Genomic DNA, 9,408 nt, shown 5'->3' with positions numbered 1-9,408 from the left:
GCGTAGCTTTTGCTTTTGCTACCGGCTTCCGGTATATGAAAAGGTGAGAGAGCTGCTCTCCGTTGAGGATCTGCGGTTCGAGTCCCAGCAAGCCGGCAGACTGATGGTTTACAGTAGGTGATTTTGGCATTGTGTTCGAGGCAGCTGTGCTTTTTAAAAATGTATTTTAGTATTGTGATGGAGTGAATTCGGCAGTCATCATGACGACAAAGCTTGTTTTCCTTTGCAAGACCTATTCCTCGGGCCATGAGCAGGTCTGTCCGCAGTTGTTTAAAGAGTCTAACAATCGGATTCCACTAAACTATGTATTTATGGAAATACTCTATGAAGGAAGTGCAGCCCGGGGGTACAGAAAGTATCATATGACAACAGCGCCTCCCGGCATTCCGCATTCATAAAAAGTTTGGGGGTTTCTAGGGCTTTCGGATTTTAGGGCGTACATGGTCATTTTAGGGTTGAGGGTGGGTTTGTGTTTTGGGGGGCCAGGTGTAATTTAAGGGTTTAGAGCATATTTGGGTTTGGGGTGCGAGGGTTAATTTTAGGGTTTAGGGTGTGTTTGGGTTTTAGGGTACAAGGGTTAATATTAGGGTTTATGGTGTGTTTGGTGTGCAAGCGTTAATTTGGGGGTTCAGGGTGTGTTAGGGTTTAAGGTGTGTTTGGGTTTGGTGTGCAAGGGTTAATTTTAGGGTTTAGGGTGTGTTTGGGGTGCAAGGGTTAATTTGGGGGTTCAGGGTGTGTTTGGGTTTTGGGGTGCAAGGGTTAATTTGGGGGTTCAGGGTGTGTTTGGGTTTTGGGGCTCCGAGCTGCAGGAGGTCAGACGTTTATCTGCAATTCATTGTGCAATCATCTAACAGTTTGCATTTTTATGGAAAACTGAAGCCAAAGTGGTGGACGTGCTCTTTAAATAGACAAACAATTCCTGTTAAAATCACCAGACGCAAAAACATCTTATTAAAAACACAATAGTACCTTTGAAGTATTCAGATGCTTATTTTCAAATCACCCCCAAAGTCATCAGGAACAATGTCATCTTGTAAAGTTATCGGAGAGTCATTTACAAGTCATCCTCACATCATCAGGAATAATGACACCTTCTGAAGTCAGCAGATACTAATTTTCAAGTCCTCCTTAGATCATCACGAATAATTACACCTACTAGAGTCATGAGGTACTCCTTTTCAAGTCATCCTTTAATCATCTCGAATAATGACACCTACTAAAGTCATCAGATACAAATTTTCAAGTCCTCCTCAAATCATCAGGCTGAGCTTCTGCAGCTTGCTGATGACTTCAAGAGCTTGATAATGTCTGATGACGTGTAAATGACTTCTAAGGTAGTTGGATGATCATCCAATGACTCTGGGATGGCTTCTAAAGTAATCCTGTTTGACCTGGGACGTAATCTATGCAATATAGAGGTTGTTGGGGCAGGCACCCTAATCCGAATCCCCTACATTCCCTTACTCCAACCGTAACCTTATTCAAAACCACTCCCGTAATTTGACTTTTTTTTTTTTTTACAGCTATCCTATTCTTGAACCTGATTTTTACCTTATCCTTCCTCCAATACTGGCCCTACTCAATGCTTTATAACCCTAATGTTTTCTGGCTTCTTTTCCAATGGAACTTTTAAAATCTTTTTATTGAAATCGTTTTATGTGAAAAGTATAGATAATAATCTAATAGGATCGTGTTTGATAAATAGTTCTTACCGAATGTTTAGACTGCACAAAGAGCCAGTGGGTGCTTTGATCATTAGGGTGGAGGAGAAAGATTGCGTAGGCATAGTTAATGTAAGCAATTGTAGAATACAGAGCTAGGCAAGAGACATACGTGTTCTTTGTAGTATCGTGGAAGCTGTGATGATGCTTGATGATATCACTACTTGTCTAGGCGAAGAACCTAGAGGTACCGATGGAGAGAGCGGGCCTCATTTTATGATTCTCAAGCTGGATCCGAGCGAGGTGCGGTCCAGACCTGGACAAGTAGTGATATAATCAAACATAATGCTTGTCTCAAGGATTTGAAACAGGATATACACTGTATGTATTTATCCTTTATTTATCTTTTGCAGTGACAATACATCTTTAGAGGACCTGACGAAAGCCAGGGAGTATCAGCCCCAAGGCTGAAACATGTTGACCATATAGACATTGATTAATCTCTAACTGTCTTTCTTTTTACCTGCACTTTGGTTTTTAATTGGAAAACCTAGCTGAGTATATATCAAAGTAGTGGTTGTATTGTATATCTTGGGGGTTTATCCTATTTTATCTCACAGCTTTCTCTTTATGCACTGCTTTTTCTCACATAACGATTTTGAAAGTAGAATTTCCCTTGCTTGCACCTTTTTCTTGTGAGAATCCACAAGAGGATACAACTATGCCTCCTGTATTTTCCTAATGTTCAAGGGAAAACTAGAGGTAGTTGTTTGGTAATACCCAGATGATGACACTGGGCACACATATTTGAAATGATGGGATACCAAAGACCCAGGAGTGGCTTCGGTTCACTTTTTTTGTTTCTAACTCTAGTTTTCTGCATCATTGTATCTTCCTTTCACTCTCATGACATATAGTAGATAGTGAAAATAGCAGTACATGTACAGAGACTGTACTTCTGAAGCACATAGATCATTAGACCGCCAAAGTTTCCTGGACTTGCCTTGTCTATGCCCAGTTGTAAATAAATCGCTATTTCTTGTTGGAACTTCTTCTCATCTGGAGTTTTCTCTGATGGTGTGCCATGTGACATTTCCTACAGGTGTCCTTGGGGTGCTGTACATCATGTAAAACTGCCCCTTGGAGCTCAAGTCAATCAATCAAATATTTATTTTATTTAATTTGGCCCCTTCCATGCTCATGACGGAACGGTTCCGTCATGAGCGTCGGTTGGCCTGTGCTCATGACGGAACCGTTCCGTCATGGTTCCATAGCCCCAATGAAACGTTCAGCACAGCGCAGGAATTTGCGCCGCGCTGAACGGGTTAAAAGAAGCTTTATAAAACAACCATTAAAAAAGATTCCCTCTCTTAAAATCCTTAAAAAATGGTATAGTACAACACTGATATAAATTGGTATAAGGTGCAAAATTGCACTGATTTCCAAAGGTCCACTTCTGATGGAAGCCACTGGACTACTGAGGAATGAGATTTAAAGGAAGCAAAATATGGGTGGGTTGAGGGTTTTGTGGATGAACAGCTTATTTCCACACCCACAATAAACAGGTTTTGGTGATCTTGTCACCTTCCAGGCTACTTGAATGCATGTAGTTACTGACATAGGAATTTCTTTTGGATCAGTTTACTTGCAAAGTCCAAGCGCTTCCGTGCAGCTCCAGGTGCTGTAGACCACATAAATGGATCCTTTTTGATACTGACTTAATATTTCCTGGAGAGTTGTTGATTTTAAAACATCTCATGTTCGTTGTTTCATAGTGTCTTTCAGGTTCTCGTTTTTAAGGCTCTGTTGCTAAAATACATTTTGAAAAAAAAAACGCATGCATAACTTTAATCTGCTCGCCAAAATACATTTTGAAAAAAAAACGCATGCATAACTTTAATCTGCTCGCAAAGTAACAGTGCCATCCAGAGCCCACCAGGAGATGAGCTAAGTGCTGCGGAGAAAAGGCAGTGCCAGTTGAAGCCATCAATAAGGAAACAACATCATTCGACGTGTGGAACCATTTTTTATGGGGGAAAAATGCACAGCCTGCCAGCTCTTTCCTTTCATGGTGGCCTGCATCTCCGCTCATTACTTCCAATAATTGGTTAGTAAAAGCAGTTGAGGAGAGGCAACAGTGCCCTAGCTACCAAGAGGCCTTATGTCATTTGTTACTTTTCATAATGAATACATTTTGTGGGCTAGGGTGATTGAGGGAATGTTGACCCCTAGTATTGGCTCGCTAGTTGTCATTATACTTTAAATGTGTCTCACAAACGACTATTGAAAACTGTGGTAAAGCATGCATGATCTTCACACCAGACAACCAGTTACCGGGTATGACCAAAAAATGTACACTGCACCATCTCACAGTGGTAAGGTCTTTTAATGCAACAGGTAGTTTTGTCCACATCGAAGTTGTGCTGCAGTGGGTATTTAGTAAAAAAAAAAATGAATACCCTACTCTTATATTGCACACTCAATAAAACACAACTTGGAGGGCCTTTTTGCAGACATCTAAGTTCAACACTGAGATTTTACTTCTTCGTGGTCTCACCTGTTGGGGGAATGCTTTGAAAATCAGTGCAGCAAAGATGAGCCTTCCGGCTATAGGCGAATCGCAACCTGCGGTTGCTTAACTGTAGTAAATGCTTACCCATCTATTTAAAAAACATCATATGTTTCATTTTAAATGGGATATTACATGTATTTTGTTCTGGCTTTATGAAGGTGGTACTTAATGTAGACTGTAGTCATATGCATTCATCAGCAGGCAGCAGCCAGGATATGAATTAAGACAAATGTTTCCATAAAAACTGTCTATATGCGAATCTAGGCGACTTCAGCTATAAGAGTACCGGACTAAAACATATTCCAGTAAATAAGCATAATAATAATTCAGTGCTTCACAATACTAGTGCTTACTGCCAAGTAGTTACAGATTCAAAACTTAGGGGGTCATAAGGGTGGCGGGCGGACTTTGCCCGCCCACCATCCTTCCGGGGATTGGGACCGCCCGCCATAAGGGCGGGGGTCCCTTGGGGGGAATTAGGATGCGCCGCCACAGTGGCGAGCGCATCCCGCATTTTTAACAATGCGGCGGGTGGTGCTGAAAGCACCGCCCGCCGCAATGTTAAAAATGCATGGCATGCATTTGCATACACAAAGCGGCAGGCACCGCGAGGTGCCTGCCGCATTGTGTATGCAAATGCAGGGGGGTACCACAGGTACCCCCCATTTGCACCCCCCACCTCGCCTTCACCATGGGGGCCCGCAGGGGCCGCTAAAGTAAAGACTGCCTGCCTTTCCGTGGCGGCATCTCCCACAGCCCATCGTAATATGGCTGGCGGCGTCTGATGGACACCGCCACCATATAAACCCTTTCCCGCCCCTGCCGCAAGGCGACCGGGGCAGAAATGCGACGGACAGTGTTTCCATCCGCCGCGGTCCCCCCACCGCCATAGTAATATGGCGGGGGGAAATGGGTGGCGGGCGGGCAAGGATGTCGGGCGGATCGCCACCACCCGCATGGCGGTGGCAATCCGCCCGACATCCTAATGGGCCCCTTAGTTGTGCCATTAGAATCCAAGTGCACTCCCAGTGATCTCATTTTATTGGCAGAATGAAATACGTTATCAATGTGGGATGAACGCAAGCAAGTGACCTGCTTGTTACAGACTGACAGTTGCATTTGGAGAGCAGCTTCTGAGGTTTTTTGCTGGCTGGAAGAAAAATAAAAGTCTAAAAACATTAGAAAGTCCCTCATCTAACCATGCACTCACTTGTCCATATATTGATTCCCATTCGCGTTCATACACTGAGTTACTCACCCACCATTCTTCTTTGTGTTCAGCCGTCCATCAGTTCATACATGCACTGACTTATTCTCACATTCACCTCGTCTCCAGTTCTCACAAACAAATATAAAATTGCCGATCAACGAAAGACCGCTTTAATTTTTTTAACAAAAAGCCAGATTTGTAGCTGGATTAGTGCTTGTTTTTTATAGTTCCCTTAAATTAGGCGTCAACCAACTGACTACAGCTCTGTTTAGTAGTTGTGCAAATATTTGTAAGGGATAATGTTGTCAATGATAGTTTTCAGTTCTAATTGAAACTGCTAGATTTACTGTAGCGTTAGTAGGCAAAGAAGCAGGGAGTTGTGTTTGTAGATCAAGTTTCTTCTGTATTGTCTTAGGAATTCTGTAGTTTGTTACAGTAGTTGGTACAGCATGGGCAAAGCTGAAGTTGAAGTAGTAGGCGTGATTGCTGAGGCAAAGGAAGATTTTCTAGTTATGCTAATAATGCTTTGGGGACCTGTTTGGCATCTAGTGTGTGTCCAGCTGAATGAATTGGACCAGATAACATTTGGTGGTGTGAAAGGGGTTCAAAGTTAAATAGGAGGCATTTGTGATGGTAGGGATCATTCCGGTTTCAACCCAGGTGTTGAGGTCACTCAGTGTTCAGAACTTGGGCTGTTTTAAAATGATCTCCGAGATGGAGTCAAGGATGTCATCAGCGAAGCTGGGATTCTAAGGAGGAGGCCTAGATCAGTAAGAACATATAGTAGCAGTAAGGAATCTATTTTTGTGATGTAATGAATTTGTGGATTGTTGTGGTTGTGAGAGTTCTCCAAGGCGGTGGGTAGTCCTCCACTTGCTTTTGTCGGTGTCTCAATGAAGCAGATTCATTCCTCCGGTGGCATGGCTTCATATGAAGTAGGATCAGCATCCATCGTTAGCCAAGGTTGAGTATTAAAGAAGAAGCCAGTGTTGGTTATGTTATGGATTTTGAGGGCTGTTTTTTGTTCATTTATCTTGACTTAATGTGGCATAGGTATGGTTGTGTAGAGAGATTAGAGATGGGAATCAGTCTGTAGTGGTGGTAGGCCAAGGTTTCATCAGAAGAACTAATAGGTACATCCTGGCTCCAAATTGCCTCCGAATAATTTGAGAGATTATCGAACACTTGGTACAGTAAAGATACGAATTGGTTAGTATGAGGGTTTAAAGAACTTGAGGAAGGTAGGCTCAGAGGTGCTGAACGAAGTATGATTGATTGAGGAACTTGGCGGTGAGGGGAAGGAGAGTATAGGGGTGATGGGATTATGCGAGGTAAGGTGGATTAGCAAGTAGAGAAGTCAGGGCGTAGAGTTAAAGTTTGATGTATAGGACCATGAAGGCATTTCTTCTACTATTAGCAGTTAGTTGGGGGCTCAAAGGGCTGGGGAATATTCAAGCAGCGGTCAAATGTGAAGTAACAGTTGGCAAGCTTTCAGCTGGCAAAAAAAGTCCTTTCCATAATTGTAATTCGCAAAATGAAGTACATGTCCAGTTTTATTACGTTTGCTTACGATTGTCTGATTTAGCTATGTTTTTTTTAATACCTACAGTTGCAACAACAGATCTATCTATTGTCTTTTTATATTGTCCTACTTCGGTGAATGTTTGTTACCGTCTTTTTCATTTCTTCTGTTTTGTATCCAAACATAATGTAATCAACATATCTCGTATAGCACACACGCAACACTGTTAAAATGGAAGCATTTAATTCTGGCTATTCATCTGGAGTCGGAGGGGATTGGTTTTGACGCAACAGCTGTTTTCTCGCGATTATTAATATTTTTGTTTACACTTTTCAGAGGTTAGTCACCAACAGATGCTTTATAAACTAGTCGGGTTCCAGCCACTTTGTCTAATTTACCTAACTATTTTCCCGAATGCCCTTTCCGTAGCTGACTGTTGTTAATGTGTTTTACAGCAGCGGATTTTGCTTTTTTTGAATAGCAGTACAGTGTTGTGTTTTGCACCGGGTGTTGACTTTCAGAGCTTTGGCTTTGTTTTTCTTCCAGAGCAGACACGACCTTTTTATACTTGTGTTTCTGGGCACTCCTGATATGTCAAAGTGCTATTTCCTTCTCATACTGTCCACCAAATCTAGCTTCTAACACTCCCTACAGTGCTAGCTCCTATTCTATGCACCAGTGACATAACACAATTTGAGGGGCCCCCAGCAAAGTACACGCAGGGGCACCCAGGACTCAATCCGAAGCGCTGAGGCCAGGGGCCACCCAGTGATAGAGGGAGCCTACGTAGCTCTGCTCCACCTGTGCTGTGGGGGCTTTCATGTGCCACTGCTGTGCACTAGCTTTGATTCCTTGCACTGCATCAGTGGCTACCTCCTACGTGGCCTGTCAATATGTACGCCTCACGGTGTGCACAAGCGATTGCTCTTCACAAACCATAGCAGGTCGAGCTCCTTATGATGCTGGCTAATGTGATCTTCTCAGACAGCATACAAGTGCTTGCTCCTAGTGTGGTCAATCAAACCATCTTTTCTAACTGTCCATCCATGCTACCTTGTCACACGGATCACAATTATCTGCCTATTGTATTGCCTTCTATGCAGTCTCTTCACATGGTCCACTGGTGCCTGTTACTTAGTTGTGACTGCCAGTTCGTTCTTCTCACACTTCTAGATGGTGCTGCCTTCTCACACTGGTGAACTTTAATTCCTCCTTCGCTGCCAGCCAGAGGTAACTCCTCACACTGTTTGTCACTGTCACCTCTCCACACTGCCAGCCAGTGCTACCTTCACACACGTCTGAGTAGTTTTACCCCTGTGCTGCCTTCCCAACCTACTAGGGCGGTGCTAGCTCTCCATTCATTCTCTCTCCCTCTCCTGCAGCAACTGTTTTGACCCATCGCTTGTTTTGTGCCCACCATTCTCAGTGCTTCCCTTCCTTACTACCATTCGCCAGGTAGAGCAATGGCAGGGAGGGGGTTATCAGATGAGTGGGCCTCAAAGGCCCTGGACAATTCACTGTGTCCCTCTCGTCAATGTGTCTACGGAGGATAAACTTTCTTATGAAGGAGCGAGTGCGGAGCAGGCCAGACCTTCATTCATAGCTCTGTAGTGACCCTTGTTGACAGTCTCACCCCATTTTACCCACATGTATGTTTAGATAAGTGACGAATCCTTACTAAATATCATCCAGCCAGGCCAAGCGTACTAATAAAAACTTTGAGTTGAACTTAATACATCGTCATTCACATCTTAGATCAGCCCACATTTGATTGTTTCTCCTGCCCCATTCTATAAGTTGTTTCTGCATCCTACTCCCCTCCCCCTTTATAGAGTCCCTGTATTCCAGTGCAGGAAAGACTATTATATCCCTTGCCTCACCCCCCCCCCCCCCTTTCCTCTTTACTGGTGTTCTTGTGCCCGCTTATATATTAAATACAGAACTGTCATATACTGTTTGTCAATAAACGAAATTGAACTGACACACCTCCCTCTGCTCTTGCCTTTAAAAAAAAGTTTTAGCTAGGAACTGGGGCCTGCTCTACCTGACGACTTGATTAGATTTATATTCGTTTACTCCCAAGCATACTTTGATTTATCATTCAAAAATGGCTGTTGGCCATCTTCAAACTGTAAATTAATAATAAAGTATAACAAAAAAGATGCTTCGATGCATGCATGATGATTTTCTATCAGTGTTTTTTTGGGTCTAGCCTAGACTGCGTTTGTGCTGTCTGGATGATCTGTTGTATGTACTTTGTGTGGGCTTTGGAGCATTACCCTAGGACTTGTCTGCTTCTGCTTCTACTTTTGCTTAGGGACTGCTAATTTTTTTCTAGCAACTGCCTCCGTTTAACTGTTTTGATAGAAAACACAGAAGTCAGTAAATACCCAGGCTAATGTGCTTCATAGCTAAAAACGTATTCTGTCAAATGCTTGTCATA

General features: G+C 43.1%; 1 protein-coding gene across 3 annotated transcripts in view; it reads left to right on the top strand.

Moving 5' to 3' along the window:
• Positions 1-20: 20 nt before the first annotated feature.
• The window catches only part of LOC147685092 (zinc finger BED domain-containing protein 6-like), a 28,344-nt gene continuing 18,956 nt past the window's right edge, over positions 21-9,408 (top strand). The window contains exon 1 of one of the 3 annotated variants that reach the window (XM_086940970.1): positions 21-113. The gene's annotated coding sequence lies outside the window, so the exon portion shown is untranslated. Of the gene's footprint in view, positions 118-9,408 lie in introns of all 3 variants that reach the window. The other 2 variants (XR_015300677.1, XM_086940971.1) reach the window with 2 other exon arrangements.

Source organism: Lissotriton vulgaris, chromosome 10 (assembly GCF_964263255.1).
Source record: "Lissotriton vulgaris chromosome 10, aLisVul1.2, whole genome shotgun sequence".
Classification (NCBI taxonomy): domain Eukaryota; kingdom Metazoa; phylum Chordata; class Amphibia; order Caudata; family Salamandridae; genus Lissotriton; species Lissotriton vulgaris.
The sequence above is the reverse complement of the archived record's forward strand: the minus strand, read 5'-3'. Positions and strand labels throughout refer to the sequence as shown.